This window comes from Oncorhynchus gorbuscha, linkage group LG12 (assembly GCF_021184085.1).
Source record: "Oncorhynchus gorbuscha isolate QuinsamMale2020 ecotype Even-year linkage group LG12, OgorEven_v1.0, whole genome shotgun sequence".
Taxonomy (NCBI): domain Eukaryota; kingdom Metazoa; phylum Chordata; class Actinopteri; order Salmoniformes; family Salmonidae; genus Oncorhynchus; species Oncorhynchus gorbuscha.
Window position 1 is genome coordinate 47,005,933 of NC_060184.1, and position 18,618 is coordinate 47,024,550.

The window sequence follows — 18,618 nt, forward strand, 5'->3', positions numbered from 1 at the left end:
GCTCTACTGTTGGGACAGTTTTATGTTGGCCCTAACAGTTTGTGGGCACCGTTTGTCATCGTTATAGTGCAATTCATGTATTGTTTAGTATTGTGTTGGGTAATGGCTTTTCTGACATGCATCTACACATTTTGGGGGGAGTTTGTCCCATCAAGATATACAAGCAAAGATCGCCTCTTGTCGTATTAGTTGGAATTCAGATTTACCACACAGGGCATATGCATTTAAACGTGTGAAAGCAAGAACAAAATTTCAACAAGAGAAAAAAAAAGCCCTCCACTGGCGGGGGTTTGGAGAGCGCAAGTGAAGAGCCGTGCCTATGGTGCTTCTTCGCCACTATAATAATTCATTTTAAACAAATTCCAAATGCAAGCTTCATAAGTAAATGATCATTTTCAAGAAATTGTTACATACCAAAATACCAGTAGGCCTATGTTAGTAATTGTCTCTGGCTTCTGTCTCTGGCTGCGTAATCCATGTAGACTCTGTGCCACAAAATGAGTGACCAAACATTACAAAACCTGTCTAGATAAAGTCATCACTCATAAGTCCAAGTCGAGGCCCGAGTGTTGAGCCTTCAAGTCCAAGTCAAGTCTGAAGTTATTTTATTTCTATCAAGTCGAGTCTCAAGTCATCAAATGTGTGACTGGAGTCAACAACTCTTCAAACTAGAGCTGCAGTCCAAACATGATCACCATTAAGGGACATGGGCAGTTGTGAGGGGAAGGGTTTATTCTCCAGGTCTTTAACCGTTTTCCAGAACTTCTTGGGGTTAGACCCACAGAGGGAGAACTGTTCCTTAATAAACATTTTGGACTCTAACCATCTGCCTCCTGTGTCTGCATCTGGGTCTTGCTTTGTGCCCTGATAGTATGAACTGGCCATGACAGACCCAGCAGACTTGGACCAGCTCAGCCACGCTGTCTCCCTGCAGGGAGCCACCATTGGTAGGCATGAGGAGCTGTTACAGGACCTTCTGCAAGGGCTCCGTTAATTTTTTAATTGTATTTATTTATTTTACCTTTATTTAATCAGGCAAGTCAGTTAAGAACAAATTCTTATTTTCAATGACGTCCTAGGAACAGTGGGTTAACTGCCTGTTCAGGGGCAGAACGACAGATTTGTACCTTGTCAGCAACCTTCCCGTTACTAGTCCAACGCTCTAACCACTAGGCTACCCTGCCGCCCCATTGACGGATTGCCACAACCAAGGGTTTAAGGATATAGTGGAGCAAATCAGGAAGTTATCTCAGAGGCAGCCTGCCATCTCAGAGACTCCCCAACCATCCAGTAACTTTTTCCCTATTTGTGGTGAGTGTGTACAGCCTACCCCGGCTCCCTGAGAACCCGCTTACCTCCGGAGCGATAATTCTGGGGATCCTGGTACCTGCCAGGGTTTTCTTTCTCAGTGCTCTATTATTTTTGAGCTACAGCCATCTTCGTTTCCTTCAGACCGATCTAAGAAAGCGTATATTATTACGCTAATGTCGAGAAGGGCGCTCTCCTGGGCTACGGCAGTTTGGGAGCAACAATCCACCATTTGATTGTCTCTTTTCGATACCTTTCTTCACGGATTATCTGAGGTGGTAAAAGATGAGCTAGCTGCTCAGGAATTGCCGGTGGACCTCGACTCCCTCATTGCCCTAGCCATTAGAATTGATGGACGCTTAAGGGAACGCAGGAGTGAGAGGAGGTCTGGCCTCGGGCACACTCGTTCATCCGCTATGGCTCGCTACCCTTCAAAGGAATTTGGAAGTTCCCAAAGGCAGTTTTTCCGAGAGGATCTGAAGCCACCCGAGTTCCCTCGTGAATCATCAACGATGGGTGAGTTGGATACTCCTGAGCCTATGCAATTGGGAAGAGCCAGGTTCTTGGTTGGGGAATGCTCACATAGGCTGAGTTCTAACTGCTGTCTGTACTGTGGAGGGGCAGGATATTATATAGCTACCTGCCCTGTTAGGAAACCTTTGTCTCTGGTGGGTACAAGTACTCTGGTGAGCCAGACTGGGTGTTCCCTAATTCCCATCACTGCACACCTTTTTTGTGTGCTTTTGCTGTGGGGAGACCAATCTAAGTCTCTCGTAGTGCTCATTGACTCTGGGACAGATGAAAGTTTTATGGATGCTTATGGATTATGGATGCTACTATTGCTACTGAGTTTGGTATTCCCAGTCTACCTCTCTCGGTTCCCATGGATGCGAGGGCACTGGACGGCCGCTCAATAGGTGGAGTCACCCATAGTACTGTGCCAGTTTAAGGGTTTCAGGTTTCCACAGTGAGACCATACAGTTCCTCCTCATTGAATCTCCCTGTGTTCCTGTTGTCTTGGGATTTTCCTGGCTCCAAAAACACAACCCTGTTATTGACTGGACTATGAGCTCCATCCTGGGTTGGTGCCTATTTTGCCATTCCCACTGTCTTCAAGCAGCACAGCCTTCCCGAGACATCTTCCTCAGGACATTAGCAAGGCTTCGGATGTTTCTGCCATTCACACTGAGTACCATGACCTCCTTGAAGTTTTCAGTAAGGCACGTGCTACTTCCCTTCCTCCGCACAGTCCTTATGATTGTGCCATTGATCTTCTCCCAGGCACCACACCACCTCGGGGTCGGCTAAATTCTCTATCTGTGCCGGAGACCAAGGCTATGGAGGAGTACATAGAAGAGTCACTGGCTACTGGGGCCATCCGTCTGTCTGCATCACCTGCCGGCGCAGGGTTTGTCTTTGTGAAGAAGAAGGACAAGACCCTGCGTCCGTGCATTGACTCCCAGGGACTGAATGACATTACTGTTAATTGTTACCCCCTACCACACCTCTCCAGGGGCCACCATCTTTTCCAAGCTGGACCTTCGGATTATCTAACACCTGATTCGGATATGCAAAGGGGATGAGTTGAAGACAGCCGTTTGGACTCACCAATTCCCCCACAGTCTTCCACGTTTTTGTAAACACTGTTCTCCGGGACATGCTAAACCGTTTGTGTTTGTCTACCTTGACGACATCCTGTTTTTTTCCCAGTTCTTCATGTCAGGCAGGTCCTTCTATGCCTCCTGGAGAACCAATTGTTCATGAACGCTGAAAAGTATGAGTTCCACCGCTCTACAATCACCTTTCTGGGATATGTCATTGCTGAGGGTAATGTCCAGATGGATCCTGGAAAGGTGAAAGCAGTGGTGGATTGGCCTCAACCTACATCCAGGGTGCAGTTGCAACGTTTCCTTTTTCAAACTTCTACCGCAGGCCTGGAGGGCTCTCTTGTTTACTAGACTCAACTTCACCATTTCCTACTGCCCATGGACAAAAAATGTGAAGCCTGACACTCTCTCCTACCTATACAGTTCCTCTGCCACACCCTCGGTCTCCAAAACCATTCTCCCTAACTTATGCCTTGCAGCCACAGTGGGTTGGGGTATTGAGACCCTGGTTCACAAGGCACAATGCTCCCAGCCTGAACCTGAAGGGGGCCCGGCTAACTGGCTGTTTGTCACTAACTCAGTCCGGTCCCGGGTTCTGGAATGGGCTCATTCCTCCAAGCTAACTTGTCATCCAGGTTCTCGCTGTACCCTAGCATTCCTCCGACAACGTTTCTGGTGGCCCACAATGGTTCCTGATGTCTCTGCCTTCGTCGCCGCATGCACGATGTGTGCCCAGAATAAGACTCCATGGCAAGCCTCTTCTGGCCTTTTTCCGCCACTACTGGTCCTTCATCGTCCCTGGTCCCATATCTCTCTGGACTTTGACACTGGGCTTCCCCTGTCTGATGGCAACACCATCATACAGCTGCAAGTCTCTTGGGGTATGTCTCTATAAGCTTGGCACATCTAGCCACTGGGATTTTTGCCCATTCTTCAAGGCAAAATGTCATATGGATGTCATAAGGTGAATGCACCAATTTGTAAGTCGCTCTGGATAAGAGCGTCTGCTAAATGACTTAAATGTAAATGTAATGTAATGTAGTGGATCAGCTCTCTAAGGCTGCTCATTTCATCCCTCTTCTCAAACATCCCTCTGCCAAGGAAACGTCCCAGCTCATGGTGCAGCACGTCTTCTGGATTCATGGACTCCCAGTGGATATGGTTTCCGACCGGGGTCCTCAGTATTCCTGGAACACCCTTCCCTCGTCTGCCATGGGACTCACCCCATGGAGCACTCAGAAGGGGAATCAGCCTCCTCTCTTCCCAGAACAAGAACCAGAAGTCAACGTACCCTTGGCCCAGATGTTCATCTGCCACTGTCGATGTACCTGGAGAAGACCTCGGGTAGCACTTCTCGAGACCAACTCCAGCTATTGTCAACAAGAGGACCGCCGCCAAACTCCAGCTCCCCGCTAGCGCAGAGGGTATGACTGTCTACATGGGACCTGCCCCTTCGGGTAGTCTTGCAGACTGTGCCCCCGTTTCAAGATCCGTTTCCCATCTCTAGAATCCTTAGTTCCACCGCTGTCCGTCTCTTGTTACCCCGTACCCTCTGTATTCACCCTACCTTTCATGTGTCTAAGATTAAGCCCGTGTCTCACTATTCTTTGTCTTTTTTTCCCAGACCCACCCACCCCTTCCTGTGTCATTGACGGCCATCCGGCATACACGGTAAAACGCCACCTGAGTGTTCGACCACGGGGCAGGGGTTTCCAATACCTGGTTGACTGGGAGGGCTATGGCCCAGAGGAGAAGTGCTGAGTTCCCCCTAGAGACATCCTGGATCCAGGCCTCATCGCCGACTTCCACCACCGACACCCCGGTCAACCAGGTATGTGTCCAGGTAGGATGCCAGGTGGCGCCCTTGGGGGGGAGGGGGGTACTGTCACACCCTGATCTGTTTCACCTGGCCTTGTGATTGTCTCGACCCTCTCCAGGTGTCCCTTATTATCCCTGTGTTTCCTGTCTCTCTGTGTCAGTTCGTCTTGTATGTTCAAGTCAACCAGCGTGTTTTTCCCATACTCATGCTTTTCCATTCTCTCCTACTAGTCCTCCCGGTTTTGACCTTTGCCTGTTTTCTGGACTCCATTCCCGCCTGCCTGACCATTCTGTCTGCCCTGACCTCCAGCCTGCCTGCCATTCTGTACCTCTGGAACTCTGAACTGGTTTTGACCTTTTGCCTGTCCACAACCATTCCATGCCTACCCCTTATGGATTGTTAATAAACATCTTGGACTCTAACCATCTGCTCCCTGTGTATGGGTCTGGGTCTCGCCCTGAGCTTTATAAACATATATTTGGGGATTCTGAAATGTTTTGGAATAAATTACCAAACTATAAAACTAGCTTGCCAGCTATGGGTAATTAGCTACCTGACAGGAGTGCTAGCATGCTAGGTACATTAATAGCTTTAGGTTGATTGTTTTTAAGCTCAACTTCAAGATTTCCACCAAGAATGTTGCCTTTCCGATCAGCACTCTCTCTCGCTTGTTCAAGTGACATTTAAGATACAGTCGGATGTGACGATGTAAAACGTCATTCAAGGACTGAGGGTTTAGGGCAGAGGGCTGTCTACTTTAAGTTTGACCGCAGCCTAGGACAGTTACTGTTAACCATTAGGCTGGTATGTCATATGAAAACGAGGTCCGTATTCAATAGGGCACATCGTAGCAAAACTTTTTACAACGGAAACAAAAAAAGTGTTTGTTATTGGAAATGTTTACATAGTCCCTCCCTGTTTCAGTACGTTTTATTTTGTTTGGTGCCAAATTAATACAACCCTGTGTATTTGATCACTACGTTTAGACTAACTTCGACACGTTTTCTTCTCGACCCTGAATGCCATTTGTGTCGAAGAAAATGTGTTTTGCAGGACAAATAGATCACGGAGAAGGAGTTATTTTCAAATGTCAGGGTAAAAGCCATCTGTAATTCCCAGTCTCCAGAACTGTAAACCAATTTAGAAAATGGATGAGAAGTGATGGGTAATGTCCTGGGGTGAAAAACGTAATGTATAGGTTTTTGGGAGGAAAACACACCGTGATCTGAAAATTGTAAATGATGCCCCATGGTTTGTCTTTCTCTCTCCCTCTTCCCCTTCTCGTTTTCTCCCTCTCTATCTTTGATCTGCAGTTCTGCTTGATCTACCCCAAGGCCTGTCCCCTTGCTGATAATTATCTGGTCCCACACTAACTTTTGCTCTCCCCCCTCCCCATCCATCCTTTTCTCTCTCCCTCCATCCCTCTCCCTCAATTGTTGATGTATTGTGTGCTGTGCAGTGGGCATGCACTCTATGGTCCGATTGGCTCTAGCACCAGCCATAAACGTCCAGGCATCCCATAATGCACCGTCAGCGTTTTGGAGAGATGATCACCTGTTCTTCAGGGCCACATATCAAACAAGAAGCCCTGCTGACTGGCTGCACTAAGGCTAAACTCACCCGGGTCACGGCCACAACCACACATATTGCTTTGTTTACTGGGCATTTTGTAGTTATTAGTTTAGACATTGATTTGTTATGGATTTTTGATATACAGTGTACTGTAAGTTAGTGCATTTTACCGGTTGGTAAATGTGAAAGATGCCTGCATACTGTACTTATGAATGTCTTGGTGACATGCTCAACTGTTTTATTTTATCCAACTCGTGTGTCGTAATGCAAGTCAAGCATCTCCTCCTGTTGTGTCTTTGTCTTTAGACTCATTCGTTCAAGAGTAGATGATGCTTAAGATTTTCTTACTCTACTCCATATTACGTGGGAGACTGGTTGGTAGAGATTATGCCTGTAGATTATTCTTCATGTCAACCAACCATTCCTGTTGCGAAGACGCATTCAGGCCTAATGGCTATAAAACATGCCAGCATTTTCCAATTGAATTGGAAGATAGCCAATCGATATCATTGCTGGAAGGAGCTCCACACAGAAAACAGCAGTGAGTTCCATATTTAATCAAGGCAATTTGACACGGATTTCTGGACAGCTCTGTTAAGCAACAGTTCTTCACTTGACAGTTCTTCACTCTGTCTCCAGTGACTCAAACCATAGCAAAAATTAGCCAGCGACATCTTAACTTCCGCAATACCGATACTAAAGCGAAAGAAATCTGATGAAACTATTGATGAATTAAAACTGCTCAGTCTTGCTATACCATCTGCAGCTATAGGAGTATGTCTGGCCAAGCGATACTGAACTGCGCACAACCTCAAACTATTTTCACCCAAAAAGTCACAAACAAATAAAACATTTCATACTGTGCTATGATTGGTTAAGACCACCCAAATGGTTAGGTCATGGTCAGTTTGATACGTGAACATGCAGTTTGATACGTGAACATGCAGTTTGATACGTGAACATGCAGTTTGATACGTGAACATGCCAGTTATAGCTAGCTAATAAAGAGCTACGTTAAGAAATATCCTGAAGTACTGCATTTTATTGTACAAAGTGTTTAAAACAAGACATGGTGTTTAAAACAAGACATGGTGTCAGAGTAAAAGGTCTTACAAGATGGATTTTTCTGGAGTTCCTTCACCTCGAATGGACTGGGAGTCTACAAACTTACCACATGCATGGCGTAAGTACAAACAGCATGTGGAGCGAATGTTCACGGTTCCTCTGAAGGACAGAGGAGAATAGGGAAAAACAAGACATGGTCTAAACTCCCAAGGGTCTTGGTATACTCCCAAAATAAATCAAGACAGAACTCAACACACACACACACTCCCACACACATGACACACACACAGACCACACACACACACTAAATGTACATCTCAATTTGGGATCTCACTGCAATTCTTCCAGGGACTAGATACAATCATCAAATGACTGGAGCAGATTGAGATTGATCTTTGACCCACACTGTTTCAATAAACATCAAGATCATAAATTAATTTCCAGCAGCAGTAGATTTGTGGGAGGATAAAAATGTAAGCTGTTCTCCAAATTGGATTACTGAATTCACACTGGCAGAGTACTCCAGCCCGCTAGTAAGAAACATAATTTCAATGTCTATTCCATGTTGGTTCAATGTTAATTAATTGAAATGACATGGAAATAATGTTAATTCAACCAGTCGTGCCCAGTGGGATGAGATTGAAACCCATAGTCAGTGGACTATACCAACCAGTCAGCAAATACTACAATATTTGTGCAAGAGATGTAAATATGGTTTGAAAGATTAAAGGGGCAACCTGGCATTTTAAACATCAACAAATACAATGGAAACATCTTAGCTAGGCTAAATAGTTAATTGACACATTTAATGTCAATTCATCATTTTATGTTCCATGGATTGATCAATTACATGACAATGACAATCAATACGATTTTAGTTCACTGACAATATAACGCTTTCTATTTAGAAAAACAGAATCTCTTCACTGTATTTCATAAAACCTCTTTATAATCAATGTATTTTTCAACCTTTTGGTCTTTGTGCATTTAATCCATAGCCTTGGTAATGCAGCTCCCAATGCTCACAGGAACATTTGTTTTTCTGTTCAGATATACTTGTCAATCATCCTTAATCTTCATCAAACACACACACATGAGGACTGTTGGAAGATAGCCATAAGTCATGAATCATGACATGTGAAACACTGCAGCAGTACCACATTCTTCTGATTTGTAAGAAGAACCCTTCATTATTTTACATTTACATTTACATTTAAGTCATTTAGCAGACGCTCTTATCCAGAGCGACTTACAAATTGGTGCATTCACCTTATGACATCCAGTGGAACAGCCACTTGACAATAGTGCATCTAAATATTTTAAGGGGGGGGGGGGGTTGAGAAGGATTACTTTATCCTATCCTAGGTATTCCTTAAAGAGGTGGGGTTTCAGGTGTCTCCGGAAGGTGGTGATTGACTCCGCTGTCCTGGCGTTGCGAGGGAGTTTGTTCCACCATTGGGGAGCCAGAGCAGCGAACAGTTTTGACTGGGCTGAGCGGGAACTGTACTTCCTCAGTGGTAGGGAGGCGAGCAGGCCAGAGGTGGATGAACGCAGTGCCCTTATTTGGGTGTATTTTATAGTGCAATCGAAGGTGTTTGCAAATGATTTGTACAAACATATATTAATCATTGGCACACGAGTCAAAACAATGAATTCCTGTTGAGGTTTTGATTTATGCGCCGTGAATTTTGTAATTTGTCACATACGCCAAACACAACAGGTGATTTGAAATGCTTATTTATGAGCCCTTATCCAACAGTGCAATTTTTTTTAAGTAAGAAAAATGTGCTAAATAAACTAAAGGAAAAATAGTAACACAATCAAATATCAATAACGAGGCTAAATACAAGGGCTACCGGTACCAAGTCAATCTGTAGGGGTATGGGTTAGTCAAGGTAGTTGAGGTAATATGTACATTTAGGTAGGGGTAAAGTAAATACGCATAGATAATAAACAGAGAGTAGCAGCTGCGTATGTGAAGAGTAAAGGAATGTGAATGTATGTGTTCGTGTGTGTGTGTGTGTGTGTGTGTGTGTGTGTGTGTGTGTGTGTGTGTGTGTGTGTGTGTGTGTGTGTGTGTGCGTGTGTGCGTGCGTGCGTGCGTGCGTGCGTGCGTGTGTGTGTGTGTGTGTGTGTGTGTGGTGTCAATTTGCATGTGTGTATGTGTGTTTTCTGTTTGTGTCCATGTGTGTGTCAGTGTAGTATATGTGAATGTGTGGTTAGTGTCCAGTGAGTGTACATCAAGCCTGTGCAAAAAATAAATACGAATAAAATAAGGGAGTTAATGAAAATAGTCTGGGAAGTCATTTGATCAACTGTTTAGCAGTCTTTTGGCTTGGGGATAGAAGCTGTTAAGGAGCCTTTTGTTCTCCGGCTTGGTGCTCCGGTACTGCTTCTGGTGCGGTAGCTGAGAGAGAACAGTCTAAGACTTGGGTGGCTGGAGTCTTTGACAATTATTGGGCCTTCCTCTGACACCGCCTGGTATAGAGGTCCTCGGTTGCAGAAAGCTCCACCCCAGTGATGGACTGGGCCCTACACACTACCCTCTGTAGCTCCTTGTGGTCGAATGCCGAGCAGTTGCCATACCAAGTGGTGATGCAACCAGTCAGGATGCTCTCGATGGTGCAGCTGTAGAACATTTTGAGGATCTGAGGTCCCAAGCCAAATCTTTTCAGCCTCCTATCTTGTTGTGTTTTGACTATGATAGGTCCTTAGTAATGTGGACAATAAGGAACTTGAAGCTCTCGACCCGCTGCGCTACAGCAGCGTCAATGTGAATGGGGGTGTGCTCTGCTTTCCTTTTTCTGTAGTCAACGATCAAATCCTTTGTCTTTCTCAAGTTGAGGGAGAGGTTGTTGTCCTGGCACCATACTGCCATATCTCTGACCTCCTCCCTGATACAGTTCTGGATATATATTCTAAACAAGTGATTTGTACATTTTTTCATTTACATTTTAATAATTTAGCAGAAGCTCTTATTCAGAGTGACTTATAGAAGCAATTAGAGTTAAGTACCTTGCTCAATAAAACATGGACAGGTGTGTACCAAGTCAATTCAGGGATTGGAACCAGCGACCTTTCGGTTACAGGCCCAACACTCTTAAGCACTGGACTACCTGCCGCCCTAACAAGTAATACTGACATATGATAACTGTGTTGGCTTCCTTCCCAAAAGATGTTGCTACTGTATAGAGGGAACTTAACAGAAAGGGACTGACTTGGCAGCCCTGTAAAGGCACAGTGGCAGGGTTGAGGGAACCGTTCCTGCTGAAGAACTTGGTGAAGGCCTCTTCTAGTACATCCTGCTCTGGCCCACCTTGCTGATGAAGCCCAGTTGGACCAGCTCAACAGACAGTTCCTGTTCATTATCATTGGCTAACAAATCACAGCTTACAGTGCATTCAGAAAGTATTCACACCCCTAGACTTTTTCCACATTTTGTTGTGTTACAGCCTGAATTTGAAACTGGATTACATTAAGATTTTGTGTCACTTGCCTACACACAGTACCCCATAATGTCAAAGGGGAATCATGTTTTTAGAAATGTTTACAAATTAGTTAAAAATTAAAAGCTGAAATGTCTTGAGTCAATAAGTTGTCAACCTTTTGTCATGGCAAGCCTAAATAGGTTCAGGAGTAAAAATGTGCTTAACAAGTCACATAGTAAGTTGCATTGACTCACTCTGTGTGCAATAATAGTGTTTAACATCATCTTGGTACCCCACACAATTGTCTGTAAGGTCCCTCAGTTGGGCAGTGCATTTCAAACACAGATTCAACTATAAAGACCAGGGAGGTTTTTCAATGCCTCGTAAAGAAGGGAACCTATTGGTTGATGGGTAAAAAAAAAGACATTGCATATCCCTTTGAGCATGGCAAAGTTATTCATTACACTTTGGGATGGTGTATCAACACACCCAGTCACTACAAAGATACGGGTGTCTTTCCTAAATCAGTTGCTGGCGAGGAAATCAAATCAAGTTTTAATCAAATTAAATGTTATTGGTGGTATACATATATTGAGTAGATAGTATTGCGGGTGTAGAAAAATGCTTGTATAACGCGAGGGAGGACTGGTGAGGCCAATGGTGACTTTAAAACATTTGCAGAGTTTAACGGCTGTGACAGCAGAACACTGAGGATGGATCAACAACATTGCAGTTACTCCACAATACTAACCTAATGGACAGAGTGAAAAGAAGGAAGCTTGTACAGAATAAAAATATTCCAAAACACACATCCTGTTTGCAACAAGGCACTAAAGTAAAACTAAAAATGTTGCAAAGAAATGTTCTTTATGTCCTTGTCATGACTCCTACCGAAGGTGGCTCCCCTTCCCGTTCGGGTGGCGCTCGGCAGTCGTTGTCGTCGTTGGTGTGGCGTCTGTTTTCACCTGGTTGGTGAATAAAGAAGTAGCGCTACTCTGAACTCTCTGTCTTCTGCGTCTGACTCCTTCCTCCACTACACCCCGAGCATTACAGTCCTGAATACAAAGCGTTATGTTTGGAGCACACAACACATGTCTGAGTACCACTCTTTTTATTTTCAAGCATGGTGGTGGCTGCATCATGTTATGGGTATGCTTGTCTGGCAAGGACTAGGGAGTTTTTTTAGGATTAAAATAAAGGGAATAGAGCTAAGCAAAGGCAAAATCATAGAGAAAAACCTAGTTCAGTCTGCTTCCCAACAGACACTCCGGAGACAAATTCAATAACCTAAAACACAAGGCCAAATATACACTGGAGTTGCTTATCAAGATGACATTGAATGTTCCTGAGTGTCCAAGTTACAGTTTGGACTTAAATTGTCTTGAATATGTATGGCAAGACTTGAAAATGGCTGTCTAGTAATTATCAACGGCCAACTTGGCAGAGCTTGAATAATTTTTCAAATAATAATGTGAAAATACTGTACAATCCAGGTGTACAAAGCTTTTAGAGACTTACCCTGCAATTGCTGCCAAAGGTGATTCTAACATCTATTAACTCAGGGTTGTGAATACTTATGTGAATGAAATATTTCGGTATTTCATTTTTTTTGTTTGTTGCTAAAATGTTAATAAAAACATGTTTTCACTTTGTCATTATGGGGTATTGTGTGTAGATGGGTGATAAAACTATATATTTAATCAATAGATCAATGAATTCATGCTGTAACACAACAAAATGTGGAATAAGTAAAATGGTATGAATATTTTCTGAAGGCACTGCAGGTGTCTGTTCAGTTTGTCCTCCAGCTTCCACAGTAGTGTCAGATAATGTTTTGCACTCTCCTCCACCGGCTCAATATTACACTGCATCTGAACAACCTTGTATGTCCGTAGTTTAGCCAGACTGTTCTCACAGACTAGGCGTAACATAGTGAAGGTAAATTCAGGACACTCAAATTAGTATATGTTACGTTTGGTATGGTTGCGTAAGACTGAAGGTTACTTAAGGCAATAACGAAAGAAGGGTGGTTGGTCTGGGTGCATGGGTGGGCATATAACGCAAACCTCTAGCAATCTAAAGGTTGCGTGTTCGAAACTTATCACATACAATTTTAGCTAATTAGTAACTTTGCAACTACTTACTACTTTATTGCTACTTTGCAACTACTTAGCATGTTAGCTAACCCTTCCCCTAACCCTAACCCTTTTAGCTAACCGTTTCCCTAATCCTAATCCTAAACCCAACCTTAAACCTTTAACCTAACTCCTACCCTTAACCTCTAACCCCTAGAGCTTGCTAATGTTAGCGTTAGCCACCTAGCTAATGTTAGCCATGGACACATTGGAATTTGTAACATATCATACGTTTTGTAACTTTGCAACACATTGTACATTTTAAGAGTTTGTGAAATATCATATGAATTGTAATTCGTAACATATCATACAAAATGGATGATGGACATCCACAAATGAATACATACAGTACCATACGATACGTAACATATCACACTAAAGGGAATGTCTCGGATTGACAGAATAATACAAAATACTCTGAGACAATGTTGGTTCTGCGGGTTCTGGGGTGGGGGATTTGACAGAGGGGGTGACAATTGGGGATTTGACGAGGGACTACTGGGGCTGCTGGCGAGAGGGCAGCTCAAATGCTAGGTTGTAGATACCATTCCCGACATCCTCCAGGAACTTCTCCAGTTCCAAGTCAGGATACTGAAACAGCTTGCCCTGCACGCCTGCCTTTATCTCAGCGATGATGTGGTTGGGGTCCATGTTCTTAGTGTTCTCCTCTAAGGCATTCTCAGGGATCATATGCTGGTGGCTAACGATGCTGTGTGCAGCTAGCAGCTTCTACAGGGGCACCTAAAACAGAGCCTGGTGGAAAAGCAGCTCTCTGGCTGTAGGCCTCTTAAACAGGTCAGCCTCCAGAAACTTCTGAATAAACTCCCTGTAGGGGGGGATCTTCCAGTGACTGTATGACGTTGTTGATGCCCTCCTGAAATGGGAAGATTCTCAGTTTCCCTGGATTTCCAACACTGCCATCTCCAAGGCACACATCCCAAAGGTGTAGATATCCATTGCAGTGGTGACATCTACAACAGTTCCGTATTCAGGGGTGAAGAAGTACAGGTTTTTCTGTTCCTTTCTGCAGGTCTTCACACGGTTGTTGATGGTGTGTGGAGCCACTGATACTATCTTGATGAGTCCGTTGTGTTGGATGAAGATGGTGTCACAGGTCAAATGCAGAGTAAGTCTGCGTCACGAATGGCATCCCGTTCCCTATAGGACTCCCCATAGAGCTCTGGTCAAAAGTAGTGCACCATGGGGAGTAGGGTGCCATTTGGAATTCAACCTAAGAGATAGCGATCTAGGCTTCTTCGCCTGGCTTACTTTTGGGGATATCTTTATCAAATGTCCACTGTCACAAATTCAGGTAGACTCCGCCAGGTGACACGATCATTCATTTTCATGTGTCTGACTTGCCTGACGTTGTGAGAGCCATTTGTGATGTAAGCTGTGAAATATAGTTTCCTTAAGGTCAGGAAGATTTCAGAGCTTCAATCCAGAGATGACTTGAGCCTTACATCAACACCTACCAGAAGAACAAGACATGGGAAGTGATCTATATTGAACTGACAAGACATTCACATTGACAATTGATACAGTGGGAAAATAAATGACAATGTCATTTCCAAAAACTATATTACCTTTCAAAATAACCCTTATTCATTTCAGCCATTGCAGTAGAACACATTTACATACATTTTACATTTAAGTCATTTAGCAGACGCTCTTATCCAGAGCGACTTACAAATTGGTGCATTCACCTTATGACATCCAGTAGAACAGTCACTTGACAATAGTGCATCTAAATCTTAAAGGGTGGGGGTGAGAAGGATTACTTATCCTATCCTAGGTATTCCTTAAAGAGGTGGGGTTTCAGGTGTCTCCGGAAGGTGGTGATTGACTCCGCTGTCCTGGCGTCGTGAGGGAGTTTGTTCCACCATTGGGGGGCCAGAGCAGCGAACAGTTTTGACTGGGCTGAGCGGGAACTGTACTTCCTCAGTGGTAGGGAGGCGAGCAGGCCAGAGGTGGATGTACGCAGTGCCCTTGTTTGGGTGTAGGGCCTGATCAGAGCTTGGAGGTACTGAGGTGCCGTTCCCCTCACAGCTCCGTAGGCAAGCACCATGGTCTTGTAGCGGATGCGAGCTTCAACTGGAAGCCAGTGGAGAGTGCGGAGGAGCGGGGTGACGTGAGAGAACTTGGGAAGGTTGAACACCAGACGGGCTGCGGCGTTCTGGATGAGTTGTAGGGGTTTAATGGCACAGGCAGGGAGCCCAGCCAACAGCGAGTTGCAGTAATCCAGACGGGAGATGACAAGTGCCTGGATTAGGACCTGCGCCGCTTCCTGTGTGAGGCAGGGTCGTACTCTGCGGATGTTGTAGAGCATGAACCTACAGGAACGGGCCACCGCCTTGATGTTAGTTGAGAACGACAGGGTGTTGTCCAGGATCAGGCCAAGGTTCTTAGCGCTCTGGGAGGAGGACACAATGGAGTTGTCAACCGTGATGGCGAGATCATGGAACGGGCAGTCCTTCCCCGGGAGGAAGAGCAGCTCCGTCTTGCCGAAGTTCAGCTTGAGGTGGTGATCCGTCATCCACACTGATATGTCTGCCAGACATGCAGAGATGCATTCGCCACCTGGTCATCAGAAGGGGGAAAGGAGAAGATTAAGTGTGTGTCGTCTGCATAGCAATGATAGGAGAGAACATGTGAGGTTATGACAGAGCCAAGTGACTTGGTGTATAGCAAGAATAGGAGAGGGCCTAGAACAGAGCCCTGGGGGACACCAGTGGTGAGAGCGCGTGGTGAGGAGACAGATTCTCGCCACGCAACCTGGTAGGAGCGACCTGTCAGGTAGGACGCAATCCAAGCGTTTTTTCAGAAGGGGTGCAACTCTCGCTCTCTTGAAGACGGAAGGGACGTAGCCAGCGGTCAGGGATGAGTTGATGAGCGAGGTGAGGTAAGGCAGAAGGTCTCCGGAAATGGTCTGGAGAAGAGAGGATGGGATAGGGTCAAGCGGGCAGGTTGTTGGGCGGCCGGCCGTCACAAGACGCGAGATTTCATCTGGAGAGAGAGGGGAGAAAGAGGTCAGAGCACAGGGTAGGGCAGTGTGAGCAGAACCAGCGGTGCCGTTTGACTTAGCAAACGAGGATCGGATGTCGTCGACCTTCTTTTCAAAATGGTTGACGAAGTCATCTGCAGAGAGGGAGGAGGGGGGGGAGCGGGAGGAGGATTCAGGAGGGAGGAGAAGGTGGCAAAGAGCTTCCTAGGGTTAGAGGCAGATGCTTGGAATTTAGAGTGGTAGAAAATGGCTTTAGCAGCAGAGACAGAGGAGGAAAATGTAGAGAGGAGGGAGTGAAAGGATGCCAGGTCCGCAGGGGAGGCGAGTTTTCCTCCATTTCCGCTCGGCTGCCCAGAGCCCTGTTCTGTGAGCTCGCAATGAGTCGTCGAGCCACGGAGCGGGAGGGGAGGACCGAGCCGGCCTGGAGGATAGGGGACATAGAGAGTCAAAGGATGCAGAAAGGGAGGAGAGGAGGGTTGAGGAGGCAGAATCAGGAGATAGGTTGGAGAAGGTTTGAGCGGAGGGAAGAGATGATAGGATGGAAGAGGAGAGAGTAGCGGGGGAGAGAGAGCGAAGGTTGGGACGGCGCGATACCATCCGAGTAGGGGCAGTGTGGGAGGTGTTGGATGAGAGCGAGAGGGAAAAGGATACAAGGTAGTGGTCGGAGACTTGGAGGGGAGTTGCAATGAGGTTAGTGGAAGAACAGCATCTAGTAAAGATGAGGTCGAGCGTATTGCCTGCCTTGTGAGTAGGGGGAAGGTGAGAGGGTGAGGTCAAAAGAGGAGAGGAGTGGAAAGAAGGAGGCAGAGAGGAATGAGTCAAAGGTAGACGTGGGGAGGTTAAAGTCGCCCAGCACTGTGAGAGGTGAGCCTTCCTCAGGAAAGGAGCTTATCAAGGCATCAAGCTCATTGATGAACTCTCCGAGGGAACCTGGAGGGCGATAAATGATAAGGATGTTAAGCTTGAAAGGGCTGGTAACTGTGACAGCATGGAATTCAAAGGAGGCGATAGACAGATGGGTAAGGGGAGAAAGAGAGAATGACCACTTGGGAGAGATGAGGATCCCGGTGCCACCACCCCGCTGACCAGAAGCTCTCGGGGTGTGCGAGAACACGTGGGCGGACGAAGAGAGAGCAGTAGGAGTAGCAGTGTTGTCTGTGGTGATCCATGTTTCCGTCAGTGCCAAGAAGTCGAGGGACTGGAGGGAGGCATAGGCTGAGATGAACTCTGCCTTGCTGGCCGCAGATCGGCAGTTCCAGAGGCTACCGGAGACCTGGAACTCCACGCTATGTGAGTACCTGGAACTGACTGGTAACCTCAATGCATGTAGTAATTGAGTACTTATGTGTTCTACATTTACATTACATTTAAGTCATTTAGCAGACGCTCTTATCCAGAGCGACTTACAAATTGGTGCATTCACCTTATGACATCCAGTGGAACAGCCACTTTACAATAGTGCATCTACATATTTTAAGGGGGGGGGGTGAGAAGGATTACTTTATCCTATCCTAGGTATTCCTTAAAGAGGTGGGGTTTCAGGTGTCTCCGGAAGGTGGTGATTGACTCCGCTGTCCTGGCGTCGTGAGGGAGTTTGTTCCACCATTGGGGAGCCAGAGCAGCGAACAGTTTTGACTGGGCTGAGCGGGAACTGTACTTCCTCAGTGGTAGGGAGGCGAGCAGGCCAGAGGTTCTCTTCATATATTTTCTCAAAAAAGATAATTAACACAATTAAATGCTATACCTGTATGTAATACATAGTGTTGCTGAAATGCCATGACAGATTACCATTTTTTTTACAAGATACAAACTAGTTAACCCTTTCAAAGAAATTCTGAGAAATGTGTTAGGATGACCCCCTATCCCAGCAGATCAAATGTAACTTCCAGGAAAGCATTTTGCTGTACTGGTGCTTAAACAAAATACGAGATGATCTGTTCAACCAAAGGAATTTTTTTTTTTTGAGAAAGGGGCCTTGCAAATACGACACTTTAGAGTATGACTAAAAGCTCTTGGGGGGGGGCATGGTGGATGCCCTATGCACCCAAGGGGGCCAAGAGGATGAAGTCAAGTCAGAGTATGACTCAGTAATCATCAGTACTGAAGCAATACAGAATAAAAGTGCACCAATCGATTATAGACATCTATGGATATGATGACTGCTAAACATTTGAAAGACCTGTGCTTAAGTGCTTCAATCTGCTTCCTGTTGTTTTTGTATCTGTTGAACTTACTTGAACCGAGAACCTATCGTGCATCATATCCACTATGTAAATCACCGTGGGAACATTTTGGGCTGTATTAACAAGGTTTGACTTTCTCATTTGCTTTCTCCTCTGATTAGCTGTAATTAGTGTTTAGAGCTCATGGATCCTTGGCATCCCTCAGGCTACCAAGAAGACTACAAACCGAGACTGAGACCCAGCATTTCCACTCACATCAGTTGCAGCTTGTACATGCATTTCAGGACATACACAGAGTAGCCTATATTTACCTACGTTACAGGATAGAGGGTATATCACCATAGGTCATATTCATATGGCACAGCATATAATTGGTCACAGTGCATAATCACATAACGTACATACAGGACATCATCTTTGTCAGAGGGTACTTTGTGTGGCTAGTAATGAATGATTGGTTCTGTGCTGAAATGATATAGGGGCGGCAGGGTAGCCTA

The 18,618-nt window shown here is 45.4% G+C and overlaps 1 pseudogene; it reads right to left on the minus strand.

Annotated features, from left to right (window-relative positions):
- Positions 1-9,682: 9,682 nt before the first annotated feature.
- Positions 9,683-14,315, minus strand: LOC123990381 (annotated as a pseudogene).
- Positions 14,316-18,618: the final 4,303 nt, after the last annotated feature.